The 13,842-nt window shown below is 44.7% G+C and overlaps 1 long non-coding RNA gene across 1 annotated transcript in view; it reads left to right on the top strand.

Moving 5' to 3' along the window:
- The first annotated feature begins 9,492 nt into the window (after nt 1-9,492).
- The window catches only part of LOC123394397, an 82,248-nt gene continuing 77,898 nt past the window's right edge, over nt 9,493-13,842 (top strand). Inside the window, exons 1-2 of the long non-coding RNA XR_006609122.1 lie at nt 9,493-9,659; nt 11,360-11,441. This is a non-coding gene — a long non-coding RNA (uncharacterized LOC123394397). The remainder of the gene's footprint in view (nt 9,660-11,359; nt 11,442-13,842) is intronic.

The raw sequence follows: 13,842 nt of genomic DNA, 5'->3' as shown, positions 1-13,842 counted from the left end.
TACCAATGACATTACAGAGCTTGCAAATCAATGCCCCAGCTGTTTTGGTTTTTTAATAAAACTGAATGTGATCTCTTTAAAATGATTGCCTTCCGCCCCCCCCCCCTTGCTTTTTACAGGGCTTTCAGAGAGCGGGACTGTGGGAGCCCTGAAGTCGGGAGCTGGCTCTCAAAGAGTAGTTGTTCCTTCGGCCGGTGGGGGTGGGGGTGGGGGGAGCGGCAGAAATCAACCATTTGCTGGATTATTGGCATCATCTGTTCCTGGTCCCCTGTCTGACAAATCCGATCTACATGATTCCCCAGACCAAGTTATGGTGTGCTGCTGTTGTTAAAAAATGAATTTACCAAGAATCTTGATGAAAAATCTGAAGGCTTCGACTTCTAAAAATCACATTGGTTTCTCCAACTGGGATCAGTCCAAATGATTTATTCATAATTTTATTAGAGAGATCTTTTTCCAGAGAAATTCTCTGTATCAACATAACAGAAATTGAAAGAGACACTCTACCAAGAATCCAACCGTATGCATGTGACTTTTGCCCCCTGAAGAAATGGAATATGTTAAACTGTCATCAGTGGTCACCATCCTGGCCACTGGAAAGCCACCATCCCCCAACTGCAACAGGAATTCCTCACGCAAATGACGACACAGTCCTGTCAAATGGGAGGTCCCAGTGGGAGGAAAAATCCAATATAAGTGCCTATAAATCAGAGTTTTATAATGATATTAGTTGACTGCTACCTATATGGGTCATAAATGTGACACCACAATAAACAGCCCAGTTTCTTTGAGGATGTATTTGAGGACTCTTTTTAGTGCCCTTGAGAAGTTACAGTACCTCTCTTATTGCTTTTATTTTCTGTAGCTTGTACAAAATGTCTAAACTTTCTTCCTTCCAACATTTTGCCTGGGCTACATTAGCGCAAGTCTGTGTTTTCCTGGGCCTGCAGAACCACAAGCCAAATTAAGACAAATGGGGAGTTGGAGCCTCAACTGGGCCCCTGGAGAGGCCTCCTCCCACTGCCTTTCCCCTGTGCTGACTTTTCACAAACCAGCTTCGAAGCAACTGAAATTTCCCTTTTTGATTTTTTTTTTCCTGACCACAGGCAAAGTCCTGTCTCCTCAGTTCTCTGAAAGTTATCCATTCCTGAATTTTTACCCTTAACCACAGTGGAGGAAAGGGAATAGCTGAGGTTAGGAAATATGGAAAGAATGTTAACAATTTACCACGAAAATATACATTAAGAATATTTTCAGCAAGTGTAATCTCCACGTTGAACTTCTAAATCTAGAATTCTCCTGTCACGTGACCTTCCTCGCACTGATGTGTGCCCCTCTGGGCCTCAATTCCTACCTTCCGGAACGAACTCTCTGGAGAAGGTAGGACTGATTAAAAATAGACAGATTCAGTCTCCAAGTTTCCCTCCCTGTTCAACATTTGGCCGCACTGGTTATAAATGTTCAAGCGGTTAGGTTAAAAGAGTTGTCTTTTGCATGAGCCCGTGTGTGAAGATCGCCAGAGATTTTAACAGTCATAAAAACAGAAGTGAAAATTCACGCAAAGATAGTGCCTTCAACGGAACAGCTACTTCTGCTAATAGAAATTCAAACTCATAAATACTTTAGCCTTAAGATTATCACAGAATGTCACTATTAGAAAGGGACTTAGAGGGGTGCCTGGGTGGCTCAGTCATTAAGCATCTGTCTTCAGTTCCGGTCAGGATCCCAGGACTCTGGGACCGAGCCCTGCATCAGGTTCCCTGCTCAGTGGGAAGCCTGCCTCTCTCTCCCTCTCCCACTCCTCCTCTTTCTGTTCCCTCTCTCACTGTGTCTCTGTCAAAATAAACAAATAAAATCTTAAAAAAAAAAAAAGAAAGAAAGAGATTTAGAGATCCTCCCACTTGTTCCCTCATTTTACATAGTCACGATTAACAATAATTACCACTGCCAGTGTCTCTGTATCATCTCATTTAATCCTAACCAGCCCAGAATATGGCTTCCCCATTTTGCACCCGGGAAAAAGGCAGGGAAACAAGGCAGGGAGGGGTAAATTAACTTGCCCAAGGTGAGACAGTGGAGGGTGGATCTCAGATTCCTAATTCCAAAGTCAGGTTGGACAGCCTCCAAGGACTTGAACCCTTGTGACCAACAACTGGCCTGGCTTTATGGGGTCCTTCTGTGTGGCCCGCCACCCACTCACCCTGTTCTCAGGTCGGCCCTGAGGGGCTGTCAGGATCCGAGATGAATCTGCCTCGGTCCCAAGGGCCAGAGCTGGTGCCTCTACAGACAGGCATGCCGGGCTGCATCTGTCACTAATGGCATTTCCAGATTTCTGCCTCTTCGTGAGCCCCCCTCTTGGCAGCTTTGCATGTCCGTGAACCTAATGTGAATAGTGTGCCTGCCTCTCAGCTGTTCCAGGCTGGCAAGAAAGCAACCACGTCTGTGGCCAGGTTACTTTTGAGGGCACCTGCATTATGGAGGAGATGGCCTCGCACAGGGTTTAGGCTTCTGGGTCCATCTTTGCAGGGCTGAAGCTACCTTGGGAAAGTAATGTGTAATGCTGACCCTGGACTCACCCGCAACTTGCTTCTTTAGTTACGAAGCACTTCATGTATATTTCTTTGTATTTTAGAGATTTTCCTCCCCTTCTTCCCCCTTTTTTCTTAGTGACATAGGATAGTAACTTGAAGGTCACTGTATTGTTCAACTTTGTTCCTCTCTCTTTCCAACTTTGGAAACCAGCAAATGATTTTTTTTTTTAACATTTTATTTATTTATTTGACAGAGATCACAAGTAGGCAGAGAGGCAGGCAGAGAGAGAGGAAGGGAAGCAGGCTCCCCAAGGAGCAGAGAGCTCGATGTGGGGCTCAATCCCAGGACCCTGGGATCATGACCCGAGCTGAAGGCAGAGGCTTTAACCCACCCAGGCCCCCCCGGGCAAATGATTATTAAATGCAGAACAGAAAAGCCTATAGTAAAGCCCTCTCTTCTTACTTGATGTAGTGGATTTTGGCCTTTCTTGGCTACCCACTACCATTCTATATCCCAACATCCCGCTTTCCTTTTAAGGAATTCTCTTTCCCTCACAGTGTGAGATCATGGTCACAAGTTCAGCACCCACAACCCACTCTGGAAGCTAAAGGGGGGGGGCCCTATTTCACAGGGTGATAACAAATGCTTAATGAGTGACTTCAGATAGCATCTCAAGCACGGACTAACAGCTCAGGAACTCTGAGCTCTTCGACGCAGCATTCTTCTTTGTCTCTTCATCTTGGTCTAGTTTGCCTTTTCATTTTTGTTACTATTTTTCGATTACTATTCCTCTATGGCAGTCTGCACTGGGCCACTCCGACTCTTTATCCTGGTATATTGAATGTTGTACAATTAACACAGGACAGGAGGTATGGTCCTTTTTTTTTTTTTTAAATTGTGAAATATAACACTACTTCAAGAAGAGCACATAAAACTACACAAAAGATTTATAAAGAATTGAAAGCAAGTGCCCATGTAGGACTACGGTCATGATTATTTGCCTCCTAGAGCCTCCTCCGTGCCCTTCACCAACTGAAACCCTTGTCCTCATTCAGGGACGACTTCATGGGTGTGTGAGCTGGGCAGTCACACAGGACTCCCTGCTTAGAAGTGTCTGGGGCTTGTGTTAATGTTCTGCAGTTGTCATCTCGAAATTCTATAATCTTTCAACGAATCATTCTGCATTTTGCCTGGGGACCTATAAATTATGTAACCCATCCTATCTTTATTTCTTGAGTTTACTATTAACCCAACTTTTATGAAGGTGATTTTCTCGCTTTTCTTTATAATTTCACCACCTGCATGAGCATCTAGAGCTCTTTGATCGCAGTGGTGTGCTCAGACATATTGTCCTGCTATAAGGCCTACCAGTCCTAAGATTCCTGTTTCCCCAGAGATGCCCTGTTTCCTTTCAGTATTCTCCCAGTACATTTTACTTTGCTTAGATTGCCAGTGTTGATTTCTGTTGCTTGCAAATGAAGAAACACAACTGGTACTATTTGTTACTAAAAGACTCTTGAAGGGCACCTGGGTGGCTCAGTCAATTAAGCATCTGTCTTTGGCTCAGATCATGATCTCAGGGTCCTAGGATCGAGCTCGGCGTCAGACTCTCTACTTAACCAGGGAGTCTGCTTCTCCCTTGGCCCCTTCTGCGCATACCCTCTCTCTCTCAAGTAAAGTCTTTTAAAGAAGATAAAGACTCTTTTGGAGACATAGACAGTATATAATGGTTTTTCTTTGTTCTGTTCCTTTCTGCACATACCCCAAGGTCTTATGAGTGTTCTATAGATTTGAGATTCATTTAAAAACCAGCTAACATTCAATCTGATAGATTCTTATTTTCTAGAAGAAATTGAAACTTGAAATTGTGAAAGCATTTAACTATATTTAGGAAAATATTCAGATCAGGCCATGAAGTCCAAATTCCCTGCCAAGGACACTTTTTTTCTTTTCAGAAAAATTACCTCAGGTTGTTCATGGATCACCACTTTCTTGGAGAGCTCCTTCCCACAACATGTGGCTGAGATAGGACTCTAAATCCCTGGCGACATGTGTATCTCCCATCCCTCTACCTTCACTAACTGGTGCAGGGACACACAAGGGACCTAAAAAAACCCAATAATAACCTTCTCTAGGAGGGTTCTGTTTGAACTACCGAAGAAGTTGATTTCTGGTCCTTGGAGTTCCCAGAAAGACATAGGCTTAGGACGTAGAGACGTGTAGAGACGGACGCCAAGGTGTAGAGACGGACGCCAACACACAAAAGGTGGTGAGCAGAGCCATGAAGCAGTAGAAGTTGTGAGATTTGGTAGCTGGGGATTTGGCAGTTGATTATGGCACAAAAGCAGAGGCAGAGAAATTCTGGCTACCACACTGCTTTGAGCCTCTGGGGTTACTGCAGTCTCTAGAGGAACATTTCGGTGCTCCACAAAGCTTGTCTTCATCTCTGTCAAGATGGTTTCCTCTGCTTGCTCACTTCCTAGTGTGTCCTAAGATAAACTTCCAACACCTGCATCTGCCTCTGGCATCAGAAGTGGCGCTTGTAAGAAAATGTATTTACAAAACCTGGACTGGATCATTTGATTTGAGATCCTAAAAAGAACCCTTCTGCAGACTCCCTGTGCTTGAACAAACCGTGTTCTTACTAACTCGGACTGGTGGAAGGATGAAGTGTAAATGGTTAAGCAGATACTTTAAATCCTGCTAAAATAGGAGGAAAGAGAAGAAAACCAGAAACGTCACCTCTAGCTTGGCCAACATGAGAAGAGCTGATAGGTGGATGACAGTGCATTTTGATCATATAAGAATATTGGTTTGTTTTCATTTTCTTTTAGGAAGATTTCTTTGGGGCCCCTGGGTGGCTCAGTCAGTAAGGAGACCAACTCTTGATTTTGGTTCAGATCACGATCTTGGGATGATGAGATCGAGCCCTGCATCAGGTTCTGTCTGGGTGTGGATCCTACTTGGGATTCTCTCTCTCATTCTCCCTCTTCCCCTCCCCCACTGAAACAAACAAACAAAAAAAGTATTTCCTTTCTTTAGAAGAACATGATATAAACAAGCAGACCCTGGAAGGCAATATCTTATGGCTGAGAGAGCACTGAACTGAGAGTAAGATCCTGGGTAAGTCACCTGACTTCTTGGAGCCCCTGTTTCTTTATCTGTAAAATGGGAATAGTGATAACAATTGAGCTTTCCTGCCTGTTGAGAGATGCCTCCGGAGAGAGTGTAAAAATAAAAACTGTTTTGTAAAAGACAGAGCACTCTGTAAATGCAAGACAGCTTAAACCCTGCCTATCATGGCCTACAAGAGAAGCAAAGCCAAGGAAACTGAATCAGTAAGCATCAGGTTTGAAGAATTGTTTCTGAACCAAAGTCATGAGATCAAACTTTATGATATCAATAAGTGGGAGGGAAGCACAGAAATCACATTTTCTTTGATCAAATTATTTTAAATAAATTCCCCTTATCAATTGTGCTATATTATTTTGGGGCATCCCAGGCAGTTTTCTACAATGTCATGGTGTTAAATCAACTAGTTGGCAAAATAGTTGCAAGTACTGAGGTTCCCCTTTCTCTTCAGCACAGAGAAGGGACACCAAAGGAATGGTCAAGAATGTATTTCTATCTGGGTCTCAAGTAAAGATGACCATTGGTACCAGTTCGGACTAGACTGAGGATAATCACAGGACATGCACATAGCTACATCCCCTCACCATGGCAACCATCAGCAAGCAACCACAGCACCTTTTCCCTCTGTAAGCCTGGAGATGGCCTCAGAACCCTTCTAACTCAATGGTACCTTGATGAGATCAGGGCGAAAGCCATCTGTTGTACCCAATCAAGACTGTTCATAATCAAAGTGTTAGGCAGGTATTAGGTGATGCCCTAATGCCCATGGAGAGAATCAAACCAACAACTTATAGGTTTGTGACTTCTTTCATTTTCAGAACACTTCATCGTTGCACTTAACTCTAAGCAAAGCAAACAAGTTCACAGGGTTCAACCAAAATGCCTGGGTTGTAATTCCATAGAAGTTCCTCTCTCTTCATCCAGCCATACAGGATATTTGATCCTTCTAATGCCTTTAGCTGTTGGCTGCAAACAACTGTGAAGAAGAGGAGGAAACCTGACACTTTAGCTGGATGATGTTTACACAGATGCAGCTTCTTCCTCAGCATATTTGGTTAGGAAGAGCTCAATGAGCTAGAGGCTGAATCTCAGGAATGTGTAAATAAAGTGACATTGACACAGACCTTTAGGAACATTTACAAACCCCACTCTAACCCCACTTAGAGCAGGGGTTCTTAACCTTTATTGGGCGTAGATCCCTTTGGCAGTCTAGCAAAGTTAATGGACCCCTCTCAGGTCTTTAAATAAAAGTTTAAAAAAAAATACACATTGGGTTATAAAGAAATCTGACTATCCTGAAATATAGTTATTGGGATATTCTTTTAAATCTGTGATATAATAACATGTGTGCCTCTTTATTAAGTATTAACTAACTAGGTCTAATTGCAGGTTGAATAGCTACCATAATTTGGGAGTAAAGATGAAAGCAAATAAATTGAGATATGTGGGACAACTGTCATGTTCTATAAAATTATCTGTGATTTCTATTGGTGACTAAATCACAGGTCCTGACTGATAATACTACTGTGGTTTGTGATCACAGTTAAAAGAGAAAAGTTACTAAATTTCTGAAAGAGGTTAGTAAAGATAAAGACAGATTTTTATTCCCTGCTCTAACTAAACATGAGCCCTCTGAATTGTGTTCTAGGATCCCAGTTACAAACCTCTGACTTAGACAGCTTTGGCCTTGGGGATCTATAAGCTTATGAGGGAAAACATTCTTACCTCTAGTTTTTCACTGTGGGAATATTTATATAAAAGAAAATCGTTTTCTGTGGGCTGCTTTGCTTTGGGGTGTGACAGCCAAGCTCTACTCAAAAATAAAATCTTCTGTAATCTCACAGCTCCCGCCCCCCACTGCCAGGGGTACATACAACTTAAACACATTCTCTGGCCTAGACTCTGTGCAGATGCGAGGAAATGGGGGCTTAAGCAGGTTAAGTGACCTTTCCTCCAGAACTAAACAATGGGCAGAGCCCTCAAACCCTACAGCCTCTCATTCCTAGAGGCAGAATAAAGTTCTATTACTTATGGTCATTTTCTATCCCTGGCAAGTTGAGGGTTAAGAAGGCCAGGAGCTCTTTCTAGATCAGACTTGAACCAGAAGTCCGAGAAAGGAATCTTGTAGGTAATCAGGGACCCCTCATGGTTTATTGGAGTTTATTTGACATAGGAGACTCTAAAGAGGTAGATGACCGCCCCCCCAAGCCCATGTGGTGTTGGTAGAACAGGCTCTAACAGGGTATCATTGAAGCATTGTTCGAGCTTGATACTTCTGTTTTGTGGTTGATCAAATGAAATCATGGATGGATGGGTGGGGTGGGGAACTGGGTAAGAGAAGACATTTTAGAAAATATTATCCCTAGGTCCAATAGCCTCTGACACAACGTTATAATTTAAATGCACGTTAGAATTTAGATTATATTCCTTATGTCAGCATTAAAGTTGACTTTAATGATTTATTTTAATTAATTAAATTTATTTTATTTTAATTGCAATATCACTGTTTTATTTATTCACAGGTGATCACAAAGGATCCCTTGAATTACTTACCACCAGAAAAATAACTCCCGAGAGTAAATCAAATAAACCATCTGTTTCTAACAATAGGGAAGCCCACAAACAAATCCAGTACTCCTAGTATACTACTTTCCTCTGGTTCTCTGTGCTGGCATTATTTTTGATGGCCAGGAGGGGAGAGGGGAGCTTCTGGGGCATCTCAGTTTCTCCTGAATTTAGATGATTGCGGGGAGTGAAGGGAAGGAGCAAAGACCACTCTCTACAACTTCTTGGAGGATCTCTGTCTTTCAATCCAGTGCCTTTTCTCCCACTGGGAGGAAAAAAAAATTACCCAAGTAATACATGCTCTTGTAAAAATGTAAATAATATGGGGGCACCTGGGTGGCTCAGTGGGTTAAAGCCTCTGCCTTCGGCTCAGGTCATGATCCCGGGATTCTAGGATTGAGCCCCGCATCGCATCGGGCTCTCTGCTCAGCAGGGAGCCTGCTTCCTCCTCTCTGCCTGCCTCTCTACCTACTTGTGATCTCTATCTGTGAAATAAATAAATAAAATCTTTTTAAAAAGAATGTAAATAACATGGAAGTGAATTAAATAAAAGTTAAAGTTTCTTTTTCTTTGCCTTCCTCTAACCCACCTCCCTCCCCAGAAGCTGAGTATCTTCTAGTGTTTGTATGTGTAATCACATAGTATCTTCTATGTGTTTGTATGTGTAAATGCACAGAAAATACATAAATGCAAAAAAATACATATCTCTACATAAATGGGAACCTATTATAATTATACATATTTTTCTTTTACTTGCTTTTTTAAATTAACAGTGTTTCTCAGATATCTCTTTGTGTTCGCACATGTAGATCTTTTTTTTTTTTAATGACTACAGACTGCCCATAACATAGCTGGGTGTACCATATTTGTTTCACTATTTCCCTATGCATGGACATTCCTGTTTGCAGGTTGGATTTTTGTTGGTTTTCTTCCTAACTAGAAACAGCACTCCAACATCATCCAACCTCCTTTAAGCGGCTCAAAACCATCCCTCAGTGTGTCCTCTCTCTCTTCAGGAATCAGAGCCGGGTGAGAAGAATAGATAAGGCAGAGTAGGCAATCGTTTTTCTTCCCCTTTGCTGGCTTCCTTTGCCACCCCCACGGGAGTTCCACGCAATGCACAACAGGAGAGCTCCCCCTGCTGGGAATGCCCTCCCTTCCTCCCTCTCACCTGGGGAACTCCTCTCAACCGGTAAGCCTCGCCTCACATCTGTCTTCCAAGGCCCCGCCCCCACCGCCACGCCAAGTCAGCGGCCCCTCCTCCCGGCTCCTTTGGCTCTTTCTGCGTCTGGGATCACTTTAAAGTTACCTGCCTGTGCACCTGGCCCATGAGGGGAGAGAAGGAGTTCACCGTGTGTCCTCAGCTTCCAGCACCTTGATTAGCGCGTTGCCCGGGGACACGCCGGTGACCTGAACCACAGGGCCCCCAGGTGAGCAGCTCCTGACGTAGTGTACGCTTGGTCTGGTTACCTACAAATCTCTGTTGAAGCAACACCATTAGGTTGTGAACCATCTGGATCGCATCTGAGATAGAACAAGGTGTACAGACTAAGAATAGCCTTGCAGAAGGTTAAAATAACACGTGTCGCCGGCGCGGGCCGGTCCCTTTTCTGGCTTGCCCACACTCATCACATCCATGGGGATCGCTCTGATCTTGGCAGGAGGCTCCCACGGACTGAAAAAGAGCAATACCGGTTCTGCAGTGACTCTGTTTAATTTGTGTTAGCGTTGGTGCTCATGCCCGGCCGGTCGGCTCTCATGCAAGTTGCTCTGATAGAACCGGTTGTTACTCCCTTTCCAGCTGCAACCCTGCCCGGCCTCGTGCCTCTGCCGGGCCTGCGGGGATCTGAAGGGCTTTCCGGCACCACGCTCCCAGCTTCTTACGACAGGAGGCCCCAGCGGGCTCACAGCTGCGGCGGAAAGGGGCCTGCCTTTCTCCAGCCTGTTTGACGTCGGAGGGCAGAGCAGGAAAAGACGGAAGGCAGATAGCACGGAAGGGGGAGCCTGGGTGGCTCAACATGGTTAAGCGGCTGCCTTGGGCTCAGGTTATGATCCCTGGGTCCTTGGATAGAGCCCCGCATAGGGCTCCTTGCTCAGCGGGGAGTCTCTCTCTCTCTCTTTCTCTCTGCCTCTCCCCTGCCTGTGATCTCTTTCTCAAATAAACAAGTAAAATCTTAAAAAAAAAAAAAAAAAAAAAAAAAAAAAAAAAAAGCACAGAAGGGCTGGAGAGACGTTCCGTCTGAAGTAGCCACTAGGTCAGATTCCAGAGTTGAGGCTGACATTTTGAATCCTAAAACTCTAGGCTGTACGGTATCTTGGGGATAAGATAAGTGTTAGAGCCGAAGGACGCATGAGAGCTGGTAAGCCTTAGAGCCGAAGAGCGGCTTGGGTGGAGGTGGGGAGGGCACCGTACTATGTAGAGCACGCGCCTGCCCGCTCCACCCTTCCACCAGATTGCTGCTCCCTATTCAACCTACACAGAACTTCTGGGGGTGACTCGCGATAGGCCCTGATTTCCCGCTTCGGCTTACACAGCTGGCCTGGAGTAAGCGCTGTTATCAGTTCAGGGCCCCCAACAGTGAGGGGGAGGAAGAGGCAGGAGGAGAGGAGATGGTGGAAGGAATGGTGTGGACTGGGTCTTCCTTCTGTCCTTCATTCTTCAGAGACGCAGACCGATGTCCAGAAGCGGGAGGGGTCAGGGCTGAGTCACTCAGCTGGTAAAGCCGTGATTAATCTCCACGCTCCTTGCTGCTCTCTTGTATGTCCCACATTTTTTTTTTAAAAAAGATTTTATTTATTTATTGGACAGACAGAGATCACAAGTAGGCAGAGAAGCAAGCAGAGAGAGAGAGAGGGAAGCAGGCTTCCTACCAAGCAGAGAGCCCGATGCGGGGTTTGATCCCAGGACCCTGAGATCATGACCTGAGCTGAAGGCAGAGGCTTTAACCCACTGAGCCACCCAGGTGCCCCTGTCCCACATCTTTGAGAAGGGAGAGTAGGCATCTGCGGCGCTTCTGGGAGAATCTTTGTCTAGGGGAGGGATGTACTATGGCTAAAATGCTTCCCTTACTTTCCAATACCTCCTCTATATTAGTTTTACTCTTTGACCTCAAGTTTGGCTCTTTTACAGATGCAAATACCCCTGGGAGAAGCAACAGAACCTCACCAAGAATAATTTCATTCAGTCTTTTCTGTAAAGCCGACTGAGCAAAGTAAGTTGTAGATGAGGAAGAGATGTGAATGTGTGTTAAGGTTTCCAACTATTTCCATCTATACTCCAGAGGAATCTAGATGCCCAAAGGGAAGAGATGCCCCTTGGTTTACTTTTTGCCTAGAGACTGGTCTGACATCAGGGACTCTTCCCCTGAGAGAGTGCGCGTGGTCACTCTGACCACAAAGTTCAATACGGAGTCACCATAGTTCACATCCTGGGCTGGCGGCTCCTACAGCTAGAAACTCCCACTAACCCAGATACTTCTTGGCAGCCCACAGGAAGGTGGGTCTATGCTGATAAGCACAATCATTCTCTAAAGTGGAAGATGGCCAGGGAGATGTGTCAGAAGCTCTCCTTAGCAGCAGAAGGTGGGGGAGCTTGCCTTTTGAGCAAGGTATATCCTGGGCCAATGGCTCATTTCTGGGCTCCTGAAGTCATCTGCTAATTCCCAGGCAGTAAAGAAGGCACCTCCTTTCCTCCCTCACAAGTGGACTTACAAGTCCACTCAAGAACAAGATCATTGCTTTGCTCCAAGTGCAAAAGTGCCTCCAAACACTGACGATTGCCCCCATTCTGGTGGCTCTACCTTCGTCGTTCATTTCTCTGGTGGCTCTACCTTGGTCCACATTTCTCCTGAGTTATAGAAGCCCAGAATAGAAATAAGGAATATGGGACTAAGACAGCTGAGCATGCTGGGAGGATTGCTTAAAAAGCCTGCCCCCCCCACCTTATCTTCATGTCCCTTGTGAGGTTGAATAAAAGAAAGTAATGTTTCCAAAGCTCTCTGAGCTCCTTGGGGAGAGAGATTATGAATGCCCAGATTCTGTGGTTATACAGGGCATTTAATAATATACTAACAGCTAGACTTTCCCCTCCTTGACAGAATTTGATTACACGAAGCTCCCAAAGGTCTCCTCTGAAATAGAATTTTCTAAAAGTCAACAAAAGTGGAAAACACTGCAGGCTTCCAATAAGGACTGACCCCAGGCAAGGTTCTGCTAAGTCTGGGGGAGGGGCAGCGTTTCCTATGGGACAGGCAGAATTCTTCCTCTCTGGAAGATCTCAAACACTGGAGCCCTAATGGGAAACACAAGAGTTTGACTACTGAGACTTAATAAGGCCTGACATTTCTATTCCTAATCCTCATATATATTCCATTATGGTGATTTTTCATGACAGAGCACTCAAAAGGAGCCCTCTTTTGTTCTGGCGGGGGGTGAGGGAGGATAGGGAGGACACAAGGCAAGTGGTGGGGAGAGGAGACTATAATTGCTATAAAAATAAGAACAATCACAAGTAACCCCAACAAAATTTCTGGAAAGCCCAGCCCTGACTCCTATTTCTCAAAAAATTCTCCCTTTAAATGATCTGCCCAGGCTCCAATGAAATCCTAAACCATTTTCTTCTGTGCTTAAAATATGAAATCCAATGTAAAACTAAACGTTTGAGAAATAAAGACACGAAATAACATTATGAAGAGCTGGGGGAGAGAAAGTTTGGTAAGTCAACTCTTTCTAAAATATCTGAGCCTGCCTGGGCCTGGATAAGGGAGGAATTCAGAACCCAGTCGTGCAGCTTCTTTCTGCGGCTGCTCAGCCATCCTTCAGTGGCTCTGGGCGGGGGTGGGGGTGGGGGGACAGGTAACCTGCTTCACAAACACTGAGCAGCTCCCATTTGAGACCATTAGAATGCACAGATAATCGGGACTGTATTCACACTGGTCCGATCAATAAGAGATTACACGCCTCCTGTGAAGGTTACAGTACGTACCATCTACCCTCGAACAGAATGAGTAATTTTGTGCTATTTTTGGATGGTGTGGTTCTTTAAAACAAAGTGATAAATTAAAGTGGCCTCAGTAATGCAGCAAAAATGTTAAGCTGTTTTAAGGCAAATGGAAAATGTGGTCTTCGTGTACAAAGAAGGAGTCAGCAGATGGAAAGGTTTGGAGTCGGCTCTCTACTGAGTTCAAAAGAATTTTAGCCCGTCAGTCTGGTATTGAACTTTGGAAACTATGCAGTGCCCAGGATTGTGCCAGGGCATGAGGAGTTATTAAAGAGATTTTTTTTTTTCTAATGCATTTCCACTTAATAGAGAATTCCTTGAGGGCAGGCATGTTGTCTGTTTTTTTCCATGATAATATCGCTGCGTTAATATCCCACCTTCCACAGTTCTCCCAGACCACTCAAATGGCTTCGTGTTGGTCACTGGCAGCACATATAACCTCTTCCACTGCTCCCCAAATCCAGGCCCTCTTTGTCCACATTTCTCTTAGCTAAATCCTACATCCCACACAACCTTCAAGGTCCAACATAGACCCCCGTGCATTCCTTACCGCCTTCAGCTGGTGCCGCCACCCCCCTTCTTTCCTCTCCCATTGCACTTAGGGTTAGACCACA

Source organism: Mustela putorius, unplaced genomic scaffold, assembly GCF_011764305.1.
Source record: "Mustela putorius furo isolate JIRA1106 unplaced genomic scaffold, ASM1176430v1.1 tig00003834_pilon_pilon_pilon, whole genome shotgun sequence".
NCBI classification, from domain to species: domain Eukaryota; kingdom Metazoa; phylum Chordata; class Mammalia; order Carnivora; family Mustelidae; genus Mustela; species Mustela putorius.
This window is presented reverse-complemented; position numbering and strand designations above follow the sequence as displayed.